Source organism: Gorilla gorilla, chromosome 4 (assembly GCF_029281585.2).
Source record: "Gorilla gorilla gorilla isolate KB3781 chromosome 4, NHGRI_mGorGor1-v2.1_pri, whole genome shotgun sequence".
Classification (NCBI taxonomy): domain Eukaryota; kingdom Metazoa; phylum Chordata; class Mammalia; order Primates; family Hominidae; genus Gorilla; species Gorilla gorilla.
In genome coordinates, this window is record NC_073228.2 from 58,981,275 (window position 1) to 58,995,831 (window position 14,557).

At 44.8% G+C, this 14,557-nt stretch overlaps 1 protein-coding gene and 1 pseudogene across 1 annotated transcript in view; one reads left to right on the forward strand and one right to left on the reverse strand.

Annotated features, from left to right (window-relative positions):
* Positions 1-14,557, forward strand: part of ASIC2 (acid sensing ion channel subunit 2) — a 1,138,845-nt gene that overhangs the window by 135,067 nt on the left and 989,221 nt on the right. The gene's annotated exons all lie outside the window — the stretch shown is intronic.
* LOC129533538 (tigger transposable element-derived protein 1-like) lies at positions 2,257-4,403 on the reverse strand (annotated as a pseudogene).

Here is a 14,557-nt window from a genome sequence, read left to right on the forward strand (position 1 = left end):
TTCCTTGGTAACTGTCTGTTAGAGCACTTATTTGTTTCAGCCTGTTTCAGGTAGGTTTTCTCTGGATTTAATACATGAAACAAACAGCGTGTTTGGCTGCAGGTCCTGGGAGAAAGATGAGAGGGAGGCTTAATCAGTCAATGTCATTCCAGCAGAAGGCTCTCTGTATGTGTGTGACCCTGCCTCTGGCAGCTGCCACTGCCACTCCGAGGCCGGCCTCCCCTCCGCACCGCAGGGCATACTGAGCAGCTGCTGATTATTCTCCCAGGCTGCAGCCATCCCTCCCCTGTATGGAGGGCCCAGCCCAGGGTCCATGTCCAACATACTCACCATGGCCCCCTACCTTCAGAGAAAGTAGTCCCCCAGCATGTCACAGCTACAAAGCACCTTAGAGGCTATCTTTTCCAATGAAGTGGTTTAAAATTTGTGTTATTCTTTCTCAGGACTGGAGCCCCTGTTTCCAAAGACACTCCATTGCAGTGATGGTTGAATAAACTAATTGAATCATACACTCTAATTAGGTGAACTCTATGGTATGTGAATCATATCTCAACAAAGCTGGGTTTTGTTTATTTGTTTGTTTCTAAGACATTACAAGGCTAGGTGCAGTGGCTCACGCCTGTAATCCCAGTGCTTTGGAAGGCAGAGGCAGGAGGATTGTTTGAGGCCAGGAATTCGAGACTAGCCTGGGCAACATGGTGACACCCAGTCTGTACAAAACAATTAAAAAAAAAAAAAAAAAGCTGGTTGTGATGGCATGCACCTATAGTCCCAGCTACTTGAGAGGCTAAGGTGGGAGGATCACTTGAGCCCAGGAGTTCGAGGCTACAGTGAACTATGATCGTGCCACTGCACAGGCTGGGTACCAGAGTGAGACCTTGTCTCTAAACATACATGCATACATAAATAAGACATTTTAACACAAGAGAGGTCAGAATTGAAGCTGTTGTGATTGGATTGGAGGAGGTTCACACCACCCTCTGCTGATGCTGTGGGCCTCATTGTCCTTCATTTCACTACTGAGGAAACTGAGCCCCAGAGGTGGAAGGTGAGTTGTCCAAGTTCGTACTGTCAGATGAAGAGTGAGCCTGGGCGAAGCTTGTCTCCTGAGTGCTGGGGTGATGCTCCTTCCCTGCCAAGTTAACTGGCAGGGAGTTAACCCTCCAGTTAACTCTCCTTCCCTGTTTGGGAGGGAGAGAAGTACATGGCCCCTTGAGTCTGGACAAACCTAGAGAGAAGAGGAGGCAAAGGGGACTCAATATTAAGAGTTTGTGATCTTGGAGATTTCTCAAGGCATGCGCCATAGACTGAGCCCAAGGTTCCTGCATGTGAGTAGGGATTTTGTGAAGTTAGGTTGGGAAGGAGAGCAAGCAGTGATGAGTTCTATGGAAACTACCTCCCATGATCTCCCCACCAGAGCCCAACTCAGCCATACTCTTGAACTTGGATCTGGGGCAGTGGCCCTCAAGGGCTAGCTGAACTGGAGTTGATGACATTTGAAGATCTGAGATGTCAAGGCAGTTAGAGTAAAGAGGCTGCCAGGCGGAGTGGAGCCATTTATTCATTCATTCAACACGTATTTATTGAGCCAGGTCTACTATGGCCCAGGGACCACCAGATACTGGAAAACAGGGCAAAAGACACTGATAAAAATAATGACTTTGGTCATGCAAACTGCAATTATGCTGTTAATATTAGTGTGGTAGATTAAATGTAGCCACAATTTTTTTGCAAAAAACATCAAGAGATGAGGCATTTTTCCCTATCCCTGAGACCAGTCTCACTTTGGGGCTTCCTTTGGCCAAAGCGTGTGGCAGGAGTAATGCTTCCGGAGTCTAGGCCTCAAGAGTCCTTGTAGCTTCTGTTTTATTCTCTTGGAACCTGGAAATCATACCATAAAGAAGTCTGAGATGAAAGACCATGAAGACAAAGGCCCAGGTGTCCCAGCTGAGCCCAGGCCTCAGAAAACTTGGAGCTGAATGCAGCCACTTGAGCAAGCTCAGGTTAGAACTACCCGGCCAGATCTCAGAATCATGACAAATACAGTCATACTTTGGAGATATTGTGGGTTTGATTCCAGATGAGCACAATAAAGCAAATGTCACAATAAAGTGAGTCGCACAAATTTCTTGGTTCCTCAGTGCATATAAAAGTTATTGTTACACTATACTGTAGTCTATTAAATGTGCATTTGCATTACTTCTAAATAAAACAATGTTTATACGTTAATTAAAAATGCTTCATTGCTAAAAAATGTTAATGATCATCTGAACCTTCATCCAGTTATAATCTTTTTGCTGGTGGAGGGTCTTGCCTCAGTGTTGATGGCTTCTGACTGAGGAGGGTGGTAGTTGCTGAAAGTTGGAGTGGCTTTGGTGATTTCTTAAAATAAGACAACAATGAAGTTTGCTGCAGTGATTGACTCTTGTTTTCATGAAAGATTTATTTGTAGCATGCGATGCTGTTTGACTGCATTTTACCCACAGTAGTACTTCTTTCAAAATTGGAGTCAGTCCTCTCAAACCATGCTGCTGCTCTATTGACTAAGTTTATGGAATATTCTCAATCCTTTGTTGTCATTTCAACAGTGTCTTTGCTAGGAGTAGATTCTGTCTCCAGAAGTCACTTTTTGGCCAGGCGTGATGGCTCAAGCCTGTAATCCCGCACTTTGAGAGGCCAAGGAGGGCGGATCATGAGGTCAGGAGATCAAGACCATCCTGGCTAACACGGCAAAACCCCGTCTCTACTAAAAAATACAAAAAATTAGCTGGGCGTGGTGGCAGGCGCCTGTAGTCCCAGCTACTCAGGAGGCTGAGGCAGGAGAATGGCATGAATCCGGGAGGTGGAGCTTGCAGTGAGCCAAGATCACGTCACTGCACTCCAGCCTGGGTGACAGAGCGAGACTCCGTCTCAAAAAAAAAAACAAACAAAAAGAAGTCACTTTATTTGCTCATCTATAAAAAACAACCCCTCATCTGTTAAGATCATATCATGAGATTGCAGCAATTCAGTCAATGTGAGAACTACAGTGAAGTAACTTTATGATTCTTCTTAAACCTTAGAAATATGTCATTTCAAGCTCCACTTCTAAATGTAGTTCTCTTGCTATTTCTACCACATCTGCAGTTACATTCCTCACTGAAGTCTTGAAACCCTCACAGTCACCCATGAGGGTTGGAATCAACTTCTTCCAAACCTCTGTTAATATTAACATTTTGACTTCTTCCTATGAATCACAGATGTTCTTAATAACATCTAGAATGGTGATTTTCAATTTACTTTGCCCAAATTCATGAGAGGAATCACTAATCACTATCTGTGGCAGCTATAGCCTCATGAAATAAATTTCTTAAATAATAACAATTGAAAGTCACAATTACTCTTTGATTCATGGGCTACAGAATGATTGTTGTGTTAGCAGGCATGAAAACATCAATCTCCTTGTACGTCTTCATCAGAACTCTTGGGTCACCAGATGCATTGTCAATGGCAGTAATATTTTTACAGGAACATTTGTTTTTGTGCAGTAGATCTCAACAGTGTGCTTAAAATATTGAGGAAACCATGCTATAAACAGATATACTGCCATCCAGGCTTTGTTGTTCCACTTACAGAGCACAGACAGTGTAGATTTAGTATAATTATTAAGGGCCCTAGGATTTTCAGATATCAAATGAGCATTGGCTTCAACTTAAAGTCTCTGACTGCATTTAGAGCCTAACAAGAGAGTCAGCCTGTTCATTGAAGCTTTGAAGCCAGATATTGACCTCTCCTTTTGGGTTATGGAAGTCCTAGATGGTATCTTATTCCAATATAAGGCTGTTCCATCTACATAGAAAATCTACTGTTTAGTGTGGTCACCTTTGTCAATTATTTTAGCTAGATCTTCTGAATAACTAGCCACAACTTCCACATCAGCATTTGCTGCTTCACCTTGCACTTTTATGCAAGGTAAAGATACATACAAGGAGATGGTTTCTTTTCCTAAATCTTATGAACCAACTTTTGCTAGCTTCAAACTTTACTTCTGCAGCTTTCTCACCTCTCTCAGATGTCATAGAACTGAAGAGCATTGGGTCCTTGCTCTGGATTAGGCTTTGGCTTAAGGGAATGCTGTTACTGGTTTGATTTTCTATCCAGACCACCAAAACTTTCTGAATATCAGCAACAAGGCTGTTTCACTTTCTTATCGTTTGTGTGTTCACTGGAATAGCACTTGTAATTTCCTTCAAGAGCTTCTCCTTTGCATTCACAACTTGGCTAACTTTTTGGTGCAAGAGGCCTAGCTTTTGGCCTTTTTTGGCTTTCAGCATGCCTTCCTCACTAAGCTTAATCATTTCTACCTTTTCATTTAAAGTGAGAAATGTGTTGCTCTTCTTTTCACTTGAATATTTAGAAAGCATTGTAGGGTTCTTAATTAGCCTAATTTCAATATTGTTGGGTCTCAGGGAATAGTGAGGCCAGGGGAAAGGGAAAGAGATAGGAGAATGACTGGTTGGTTAAGCAGTCAGAACACATACACCATTTATTGATTAAGTTTGCCATCTTATATAAGTGAGATTCATGATGCCCCCAAACAATTACATCAGTTAACATCAAAGGTCACCGATCACAGATCACCATAACAGATATAATGGTAATGAAAAAGTTTGAAATATTGTGAGAATTCCCAAAATGTGAGACAGAAACACAAAGTGAGCACATGCTATTTGACAAATGATGCTGATAGACTTGCTCCATGCATAACCTTTAACTTGTAAAAAACACAGTATCTGTGAAGTGCATTAAATCACGGTGCAATAAAGTAAGGTATGCCTGTGATAAAACTATTGCTATTTAAGCCACTGTGTTTTAAAGTAGTTGGTAACACAGCAATAGATAACCAAAATAATGAGGCACATTTCAGGTTTTCATTTTATTCTGATAAACTAAAATGTTAAGCATCCTGATGAATATCTTAGGCTTTGTAAATTTTTAAAAGCACTTACAATTGTTGTTTATCTGTGATCTATCCTTCCAATTGTTTAAAAGTAACATATAAACATGATACAAATATCCAAACACTGCAGGAGGGTAGAAAATGAAAGTCAAAGTCATCTTCCACACCTAGATCCCCAATCCATTTCTTCAAAGTTAAACACTGTTAAAAATTTCTTCTGGATCCTTCCAGTAAAGATAGGTTACACACACACATGCATATCTATAGCTATGCCAATATCTATAACCATCTCCTTTTTTATATATAGCAACTGTATTAAATATACTGTTTTGCACTTTGGTGGGGTTTTATTTTCACTATTTGTTTATCTCAAACACATTTCCATCATCTGGGGACCTATTTCATAATGTTTCGCTGTAAAGATGGATTCATGATGGGCAGTTGCATTGTTTCTTTTTTTTCCTTTTTTTCTTTTTTTTTTTTTTTTGAGACGGAGTCTCGCTCTTTCGTCCAGGCTGGATTGTAGTGGCGCGATCTCAGCTCACTGCAAGCTCCGCCTCCCGGGTTCACGCCATTCTCCTGGCTCAGCCTCCCGAGTAGCTGAGACTACAGGTGCCCACCACCGTGCCTGGCCAATTTTTTGTGTTTTTAGTAGAGACGGGGTTTCACCGTGTTATCCAGGACGGTCTCGATCTCCTGACCTGGTGATCCACCTGCCTCGGCCTCCCAAAGTGCTGGGATTACAGGCATGAGCCACTGCGCCTGGCCATGGGCAGTTGCATTGTTTCTAACCCTGAATATACATATGAGCACATCTTATACTTTTGCTTACATATCGATGGATATTGTTTGCATGTTCTGGACGAAAGGACATGTTCATTTTATGTTTTGAGAGGTACATTTATTTTGACAGTCCAATATAAAAAGAGTTTTGTGACCATTGCAGCATCTGCTGTATATACTTAAAATGTATTATCCCATGTGAGCCTCATGGTAGGCACATGAGTTGGTCTTCTCCCCATTTTATAAAAAGAGAAACTGAATCTTAAGAGGTTGGGCATTTGCCCAAGGTCACACAACTAGTAAAATGTTTTGTTTGTTTGTTTTTTATTTTGTTTAACCTAAACGTCTTACTATTTCACAAGGACCAAAGGAGTTGGCAAAGTCCAAACCTAAAACATGCTAAGAAAATCTTATTACGAAAGGAATATAGAATTAGAGTTTTCTCATTCATGTACTCTTCTGTGGCCATCATAGGGTAGCTGATTTCTCCAGAACATGAGATTTTTGAAATGATGAAGATGAGGGCTTATTGTAAAAAAATTCTACAACATCCCTGTGAGAAGGGAGGAGGCAGCAGGCTCTGAGATAGGAGAGCAGATGCTCTATAGCAGAGCCTCGCCCCTGGGCCTCATGAAGCTGAGATGAGCCATACATGGCCTGGCCGGATGGCACTCCAACAGGATCACACTCAACATTCTTTGGCCTAGAATCCCTGGTAGGCTCTCAGCTATGGGAGCCTTGCCTTTCCTGTGGAATTCAGCTGTGAACTCAAACCTTGACAGGGCAGCCCAAGACCACTACAGGGAAACTGGACTGTGATGAGGTTTAAACTGGAGTCTCTACCCTTGCACATTGGAAGTAAGAGCCTTTCTGTCACCCCAAATTGTAGCCCCAGACTTAAAAGATGAAGAGCGGGGATAGGCTAGGCACAGTTGCTCATCCCTGTAGTCCCAGCACTTGGGGAGGCCAAGGCAGACAGATCTCTTGAGCCCAGGAGTTTGAGACCAGCCTGGGCAATGTAACAAAGCCCCGTATCTACAAAAAAAAAAAAAAAAAAAAAAAGGCAGAAAAAAGAAAAATTAGCGAAGTGTGGTTGGTGCACACCTGTAGTCCCAGCTACTTGGAAGGCTGAAGTGGGAGGATTGTTTGAGCCTGTGAGGTCGAGGATTCAGTGAGCCGTGATTGTGCCAGTGCACATCAGCCTGGGTGACAGAGCAAGACTCTGTAAAAAAAAAAAAAAAAAAAAAAAAAGCAGCGATATTATTTCCAAGAGGATTAAGTCGGAGGGATCTGGGATAAAAGAAACTACTAATTGTGAGTGAGTACCTAACATATGCCAAGCATTCTATATGCATCGTTCCCATTAAGCCTTGCAACATGCATGGGGAGCTATCAATGTCCCCATTTCAGAGATAAGGAAGCAGAGGTTCAAGGGCTCAGTTTTCAGAAGTGGGCCTCAAGGTCTGGACCAGATTGGCAGCTAGGGTGTTCTAGGCTTCTGTGCTGAAGCTGCTTGGTTCCTGCCTGCCTGTGGCCACGTTTGGTGTTTGAGAGCAGAGCAGGGCTGGGCCTTGCACCTAGGTGTCTGTGGACGGAGCCTGGAAGCTACCCAAAGCCTGAGAAAAGGAGTTCATATTTAGGGCACCCTTTATTACTTTACCCACTCCCTGCATTCTGCTCAGGGAGGTTACATAGCGTAGCCAATGTCTCGAGCTCCTGATGGTGGCACCCCAAACTGAATGCAAAGCCCAGAAACTTACTGCCAGATGAGGGAGGAAGAGTGGCATAATGGTTAGAGCACAGGCTCCGGCCAAACCACCTGGTTTCACATCTGGAGCCTTGCCACATGGTAGCTATGTGTGACCATCAAGTTAACCTCTCTGTGCCTTGATTTCCTCTCCTGTAGAAGCAGATTAAAAGCATTACTTACCTCATTTAGGTTATTGAAAGCATGAAGTAAGTTAATTCACATAAAGAGCTGAGAATAGCGCCTGGCACATAGTAAGTACCCAATAAATGGGAATTTCCTTTATTACTCCTCCAAACTATCACCATGTCCGGTAATGAACCAAGAGCAGCTCTAGGAGAGGAGAAAGGGAAGGGGAGACTCCCTTTACCAAGTTAGTTGACTCTCCCCTCTGGTGTGCTGGCTATCCTAAGGTCTCTTAGCCAGATAGACTGGCAGACTCCCTGCTTTGAACCTGCCTGGTGTCCATCTGTCCACAATGTATCCCATACCCCTTATCTATCAGGGCCAGGCACACTGAGGGCCACGGGGTAAAGAAAGCAGAGGCCATCTGATCTATTATTCAGGTGCCCCCTGCCTGGAGAGTGCATGCACATGTCTGAGGGTAAAGGTAGGACAAGGAAACCAGGTAAAGAGAAGTCCCGGGCCCTCCAGTCAGAAGCCTCTTCATATGCTGACTCTACCCTTTAGCAATGTGGCCTGGAGAAGTGACTTACCCTCTCAGAGCCCCAGTTTCCTCATCTTCCATAACAGCACCCATGTGGTGTGACTGGCAAGGAATAGGCCTTCAGTGGCTTCTCTTCCTGGCCACCTAGCCCTGAAGCCCCTCATCTTGTCTCAGCACAGCCTTTCATTTGTTCATAAACTCCTTATTCTGCATCTTCTATGCTAGGCACTGGGAATGCAGGGATGGTTAAAACAGAAACAACCTCTCTCCTCAAGGGTCTTATTGACTCCATTGCATGTATGGCAAATTGCAAAGGGGACCGTTAGGAACTGTAGGAGCTGCCCCAGGAAGAGACCCTTGCAGAGGACCTGGAAGAGGGTGGGCCTGGGAGGTGGAGCATTCTAGTTCTACAGTCTGTGTTCCAGTCGGATCTCTCAGGCCCACTCTTTCCCACCCTTCCTATGCTGTGTTCCACCCAACCCCAGGGACAGCATCTCGTCTCAGCTCCCTGTTGACATGAAGACTCCTCTGACAAACTCTCCCTCTGGTTACCCCAGGATTCCACTGCCAGTTGGCCCCCCTCTATCCTTCCTTTCTTTGCCTGGAGCTCCCAGGCACATCTGATTCCATCAAATCCAATTTTCTCCCTTTCCATCAGGATCCCCTCCCCAGGGGGGTTGAGCCAGGGCACATGATCAACTATTTCAGTGAGGCTGTCCCCCTCACTGCTTCCTGACTCAAAGCAGGGGGGCTGCCTCCTCCAGAGCCAGGTGGGGAAGTGGGGGACATTGCCCTGAGAAAATGGTGCTTTCTGTTGTCATGGCAACTGTTGCTAGGTGTCACCAGGAACCCACACTAGCGCTTGACCTTCCCAGGAAAAAAGCAGGGCTCTGAGTGAGACCTGAACTCTTTCCCTGGGCTGAGTTAGTTTGCCTCATTCATTCATTCATTTATTCAATAAACATTTTCTATGTACTGTGACTGTGGTGGTCTCTGGGAATTTAGAAAAAAAAAAAATCAGTCTCTGTCCATAAGGAGTTCAATATAGTAGGAGAGAAAAAAAATGCAAATCTAAGGTGATATTGGGCCGCATAAGGGTTATACTGAAAATCTAAACAGGGCACTCTGAGACCAGAAAGAGGCATTTAACCCTTTCTAAAGGCTGAGAGGGCTTATCAGGAAAAGCTCCCTAAAGGGGGCAACAGTGGTGTTGAATATTTAATTATTTAAAGCAGACCAAGAATCACAGGGAGGCCATGCAGCCTGTAGCAGTACCCAGGCCAGTTGTGGGACAGGCAACAGCATGAAAATGTTAGAGTAAAAATAGTCTGGAAAATCCGTGGTATTGCATATGTTCAAGGGAGTGGCACCAGAGAAGGCTGAGACGTTTAGTGGAGATTGGCTATAAAGATGCTGGGACTGCATCCTTCAGACAGGTAGCTACTGTCTAAATGTGGCTTGGGATGGCATGTTACAATTGGAGGCATCGAGATATTTCTGTGGGTTGGGTCATGGTGGTTCGGGGGCCTGGAGTTTCTCATCAATGAGGTGTTCAGGTTTCCGTGACCGCTTGAATGCAATGGATTACAAGGAATGGGAAGGAAATCTGGATTGACTTCTAGACTCCCCCTGGCTTGGTGTCAGGCAGGGATGGTGGTGCAAATAACCAAAATAAGGGGAGGGAGGAAGGAGGGAGGTGGTGGCAGAACAGAGAAAGGTTGGTAAGTTCAGTCTGGCCTCCTGGAGGTGCCTGCAGGAACCATGAGTGAAAATGCCCAACTGACTGCTATTGACCTGAGATGTCAGGTGCAAGGCACAGTTGTCCATGAGGGCTGAGGCCAGGACCTTGGGACACAGGAGTGTCTGAAGGGTAAACTGCTGAAGACTGAGAAGGAGCACTCAGAGAAGGGGCGGGGAGTGGGGTGAGTGGTGTCACAGGAGCCAGAAGGGAGCGAGCCATGGGGTCAGATGCTACTTAAAAGTCTGGTAATACGAGGACTAAAAGGGTGCATTTGATTTGGCAATTAGAGAGCCCCTTTGTGACTTTGGTGGAGAGGTTTCCACGGAGCGGTGGAGGCAGAGGGCTGAGGAGTGCTGGGAGGAGTGGAGGCGGAGGCCATGCCTATTAACCTCTCCTTCAAGGAGCTCAGTGGCAAAGGGAAGGAGAGATGGGCTAGGGAGGAGGGCGGGGAATGGAGGATTTCTAGCATGTAGGGAATTCAAACACATTGTAGGTTGTTGAGAAGAAGCCATGGGAGGGGGAGGTTAAAGACATTGGGCTATGAATGGGAGGTGGAGAGGTAGCCAGTGTTGTCTGCGAACTGGATATGTTGCTGGGAGTTACCTGCAAAATAGAGTGTAGTCTTTGCCTCAGTGAGTGACCTGAGCCTAAAAAAATAGACCTTAAGTGGGAAGGAAGGCTGGGGGCAGGTAGGAGGAAGTGACGGGCATGAAAACAGAAAGGGCCACGGTATGTGCGTCTATGTGCGTGGCTGCGTTTCTGTTTCAGTGTGTCTGTGGGTCTGTGTCTGTATATGTCTATGTGTGTGTGCATCTGTGCATGTTTGACTGGAGGCATCTCTATGTGTCTATGTGTGTGTGTGTGTGCCTGTGTCTGACTCAAGGCATCTGTGTGTGTCTGTGTGTGTGTGTGCATGTGTCTGCCTGGAGGCACGTGTGTGTCTCTGTGTGTGTGTGTATGTGTGACTGGAGGCATCTGTGTGTATGTGTGTGTCTATGTGTATTCATGTGTCTGGAGGCTTCTGTGTGTGTCTGTGTGTGTGTGCATGTGTCTGCCTGGAGGCATGTGTGTGTCTGTGTGTGTGTGTGTGAGAGAGAGAGACTGGAGGCATCTGTGTGTGTATGTGTGTGTCTATGTGTGTTCATGTGTCTGGAGGCATCTGTGTGTGTGTGTATGTGTGCATGTGTCTGACTTTGGCATCTGTATGTGTCTATGTGTGTGTGTGTGTCTGACTAGAGGTATGTGTGTGTGCGTGTGCATGTGTCTGACTGGAGGAATCTGTGTGTGTCTGTGTATGTGTGTTTGTGCATGTGTCTGACTAGAAGCATTAATTAAGACAACACTCTGAGCAGGGGTTGCAGTGGATTGAAGGAGCCTGGAGTGTTTTATTGGTAAGTTGTTTAGGTTTTTGTAGCCACTTGAATCAGTGGGTTGTGTGTGGGTGGGTGTGTCTGTGTGTGTATCTATGGGTCTGAGTGTTTGTATGGGTGTTTCTCTGTACATGTCTGTGTGTCTGTGTGGTTATGTCTGTGTATATCCCTGTGTGTATTTCTGTGTGTGGGTGGGTGTCTGTTTCTGTGTGCCTCTCTGTGTGTTTTTGTATGTTCGTGCGTATCTGTGTGTGTTAGAATCACATCATAGGGCATGTGTCAGAGTTGAAAAAACCCTGAGACATCATCTAGGCCAACGTCAATACAGTTGATCAAAAGAAGGCATCAGTCCCAGAGACATGGAGGGATAACTCAAGGTCCCAGAGAACAAAGGACAGAATCAGCTGCACTTTGGTCTCCAGATGGACTGTGCACAGCTTGAGCACCCAGGATACAGCCCCGTGGTGGAGTTCTTTTCAGAAGGGGAGGCCACTAGAGGGTTTAGAGCTTGCTGGCACCACAGGGGCTGGTGCTCTTCTTTACCAGCGCTCATTTGGGTTATATCAAAATTGTTCCACAGTCTGAACTCAAAGGTCCAGCCCCAGATAGATCAAAGTCACCTCGGAACATTTTCCCTGAGCCCTGGGTAAAGCCCAACCTAAGGAATGCCCAGGTGATTCATATCCCCACTGCCCAATAGTTAAGGGCTGACTCACCCCTGCCCACCAGCCCAGGAGCAAAACCAGATATGTGGAGCCTCCCCTGATACTCTGGTGCTCAAACTCATGTGTGACAACCCTCTGTGCACTGCAAGTCAGAGTGGGTCGATGCTGCTGTTACAGCGGGAATTTCATTTCCGCCTGGATGTCTCATTTTGTCATCTCATTTGGTGACAAATCAAGGTGATTTATAGGGAGTAAGCCTGCATTTAGTGTGATGGTCTCATTCAAAATGTTAGCTCCTCATGCACCCCTCCCATTACTGCCCTGACCTCACTCAATGGATATCTGTACATTCAGAAATAGAGAAATAAGGCTGGGGTTCTGAAAGCTCTAGCTCATTCCAATCCCCAAATTCAGGTCATTGCCAATGAGATGGGCAAGAGCTGATCTAAACTCCTCAAGGCCTGTTTTTAAACATTTAGCAGAAATGCCCCCTGCTGCAATATAAACCAGCATGTGCTTGGGATAAATGGTACTTACTTCCCTCAGAGCAGCGCTGCCTAATAGAAATATAATGTGAGCCTCATATGTGATTCAAATTTTTCTAATAGTCACATTTTAAAAAGTTAAAAGCAAGGGGTGGAATTAGTTCTTATAATGTCTTTTATTTAACCCAATATATCCAAAATAATATCATTTCAACATGTAATACGTATAAAAAGTTATTAAAGAGATATTTTATATTCTTTTTTTGAGCTAAGTCTTCAGGACTCTGATAAGTACTTTACATTGACAGTCATTCTCATTTCAGACCTGCCACACTGCAGGCACACAATAACCTAGTGTGGCTGGTGGCTTTCATATTGGATGATGCAGCCTTGGGGCATCTCTAGGCTGCCGCTAGACACAAGGGATATGGTTGTTCTTTTAGATGATGCTGAGCTGAGGGCTCTGGATCTCAGTTTCTCCATCTGTGGAGTGAGGGCGATAGTCTCTGTTCATTTGACTTCCCAGAGGTGGTCTCTCCAAGTCAAATAGGACTCCCATTTTCAGGGCTGTTATTCTGAGAAATGATAAAACAGGATTACAGAATGGTGGGCTGGGGAAAAAAAAAGGTGGACTGTGCTAAATATTTGCATTTAACAAATCTCTGTCTCAAATATCCCAAAATGGCCACATCTGTTTACATAACCTCATTTAGGAATCAAAAGTCTAAATTTGAGGCTAAATCCAAATGTGAAGCCCCAGGCAAATGTCTTTCATGCCCAAATGTCCTTCTTGTCAGTTCTCTCCACTTCCATAATCTCCACTCTGATAGACTTTTCATTTTTGAAAAACAAATGCACATGTTCTCTGCAAACTATGTACATGCTTGGGATGGCTAGGGGAGCTGCAGCCTTCACTTTGGGCAAGGAAGAACCAGGGTGCTGGAGAAGGGTTTCTGGAACTCTCAAAGAGTGGAGGAATGGGATGGAAGGGCCTCCACACAGGGGCCAAGTGTGTGAGTACAGGGAGGGAAGGCCCTTCCCTTGTCACAATAACAAGTTCCTAGATATTTATGACTCCTCAGGCCCATTCTTGCAGCATTGGTCTCTCTCTCCCTCTCTCTTTCTCTCTCAGACAGACAAACACAGGTTCAGCTTGCTGATTTTCTCTCCTTTCTGCCTAATCATGGCATCGTTTGTAGGGAGCTACTGCATACCAGTCATTTGCAAGAAGAGATGATTTTCTTGCCCTAGAATCACTCTAAGATTCAGAAAGGACAAAGAAGATGAATGAGTCCCTCCCCTGGGTGTCATCTTGTCCCAGCCTCAATCTTAACAAGCTGTAACTCAGTGCCAAGGATAGAGTATGAGATTTAAAAAAGAGACTGATTCATGGCTTGGCTTACTGTAGAACAAGTTTGGGCGGGTCATTTCAACTTTCTGGTCTTTAGTTTCTCCATTCTGACATAGTGCCATCTCCCTGAGAATAGGAACTCTGCTTAGCACAGTGTCTGGAATAGTATAGTGACGTAATTACTGCATCTGGAGAATGGTTAAATGTGTGCATCTGTAAAATGGGATGAATAAAAATACCTGATTTTTTGTTGATTGTTTTGAGCCAAATGAGGAACTATACCATACATACGCACATGAGCCACCTTCCCAGCCCCATCCATGCTAAAGGAAGAACTAATGGTTTACCTATTTAGAAACTCAAAGAAACTGAGTGATTGAAAAATGAACCAAGGAGTATGTTTGTGTGTTGGAGGGGGTGGGGGAGCCTTCCTATGTAAGACATACTAAATACATTTTCATTGGGGGTATTCAGTGCATCTTACCTAGGAATTACCATTAGGCAACTGTAAAGCATTTCTGCTTCTAAAATCAGCAAGCTCTTTTGGGGATGCTTTTGGGAACACCCTGCAAAGGGATTGGGAGAAATGAGGTTTGATGCCAGCACTTGGACATGCATGCTCTAGAAGGAGGCAGAATGCAGTTTCAAAGCAGTGTTGAAGAGGAGGGGTGGCACAGAATGCTGAAAAGAGCACTGGACCAGGAGTTAGGAGACCTGGGACCTCATTCTGGCTCTGCCATGCATTCCATGTGATATCAGGCAAGTCATTTGCCCTCTGGGCTTGGGTACCTCCTCTGTTAAGGTTGATG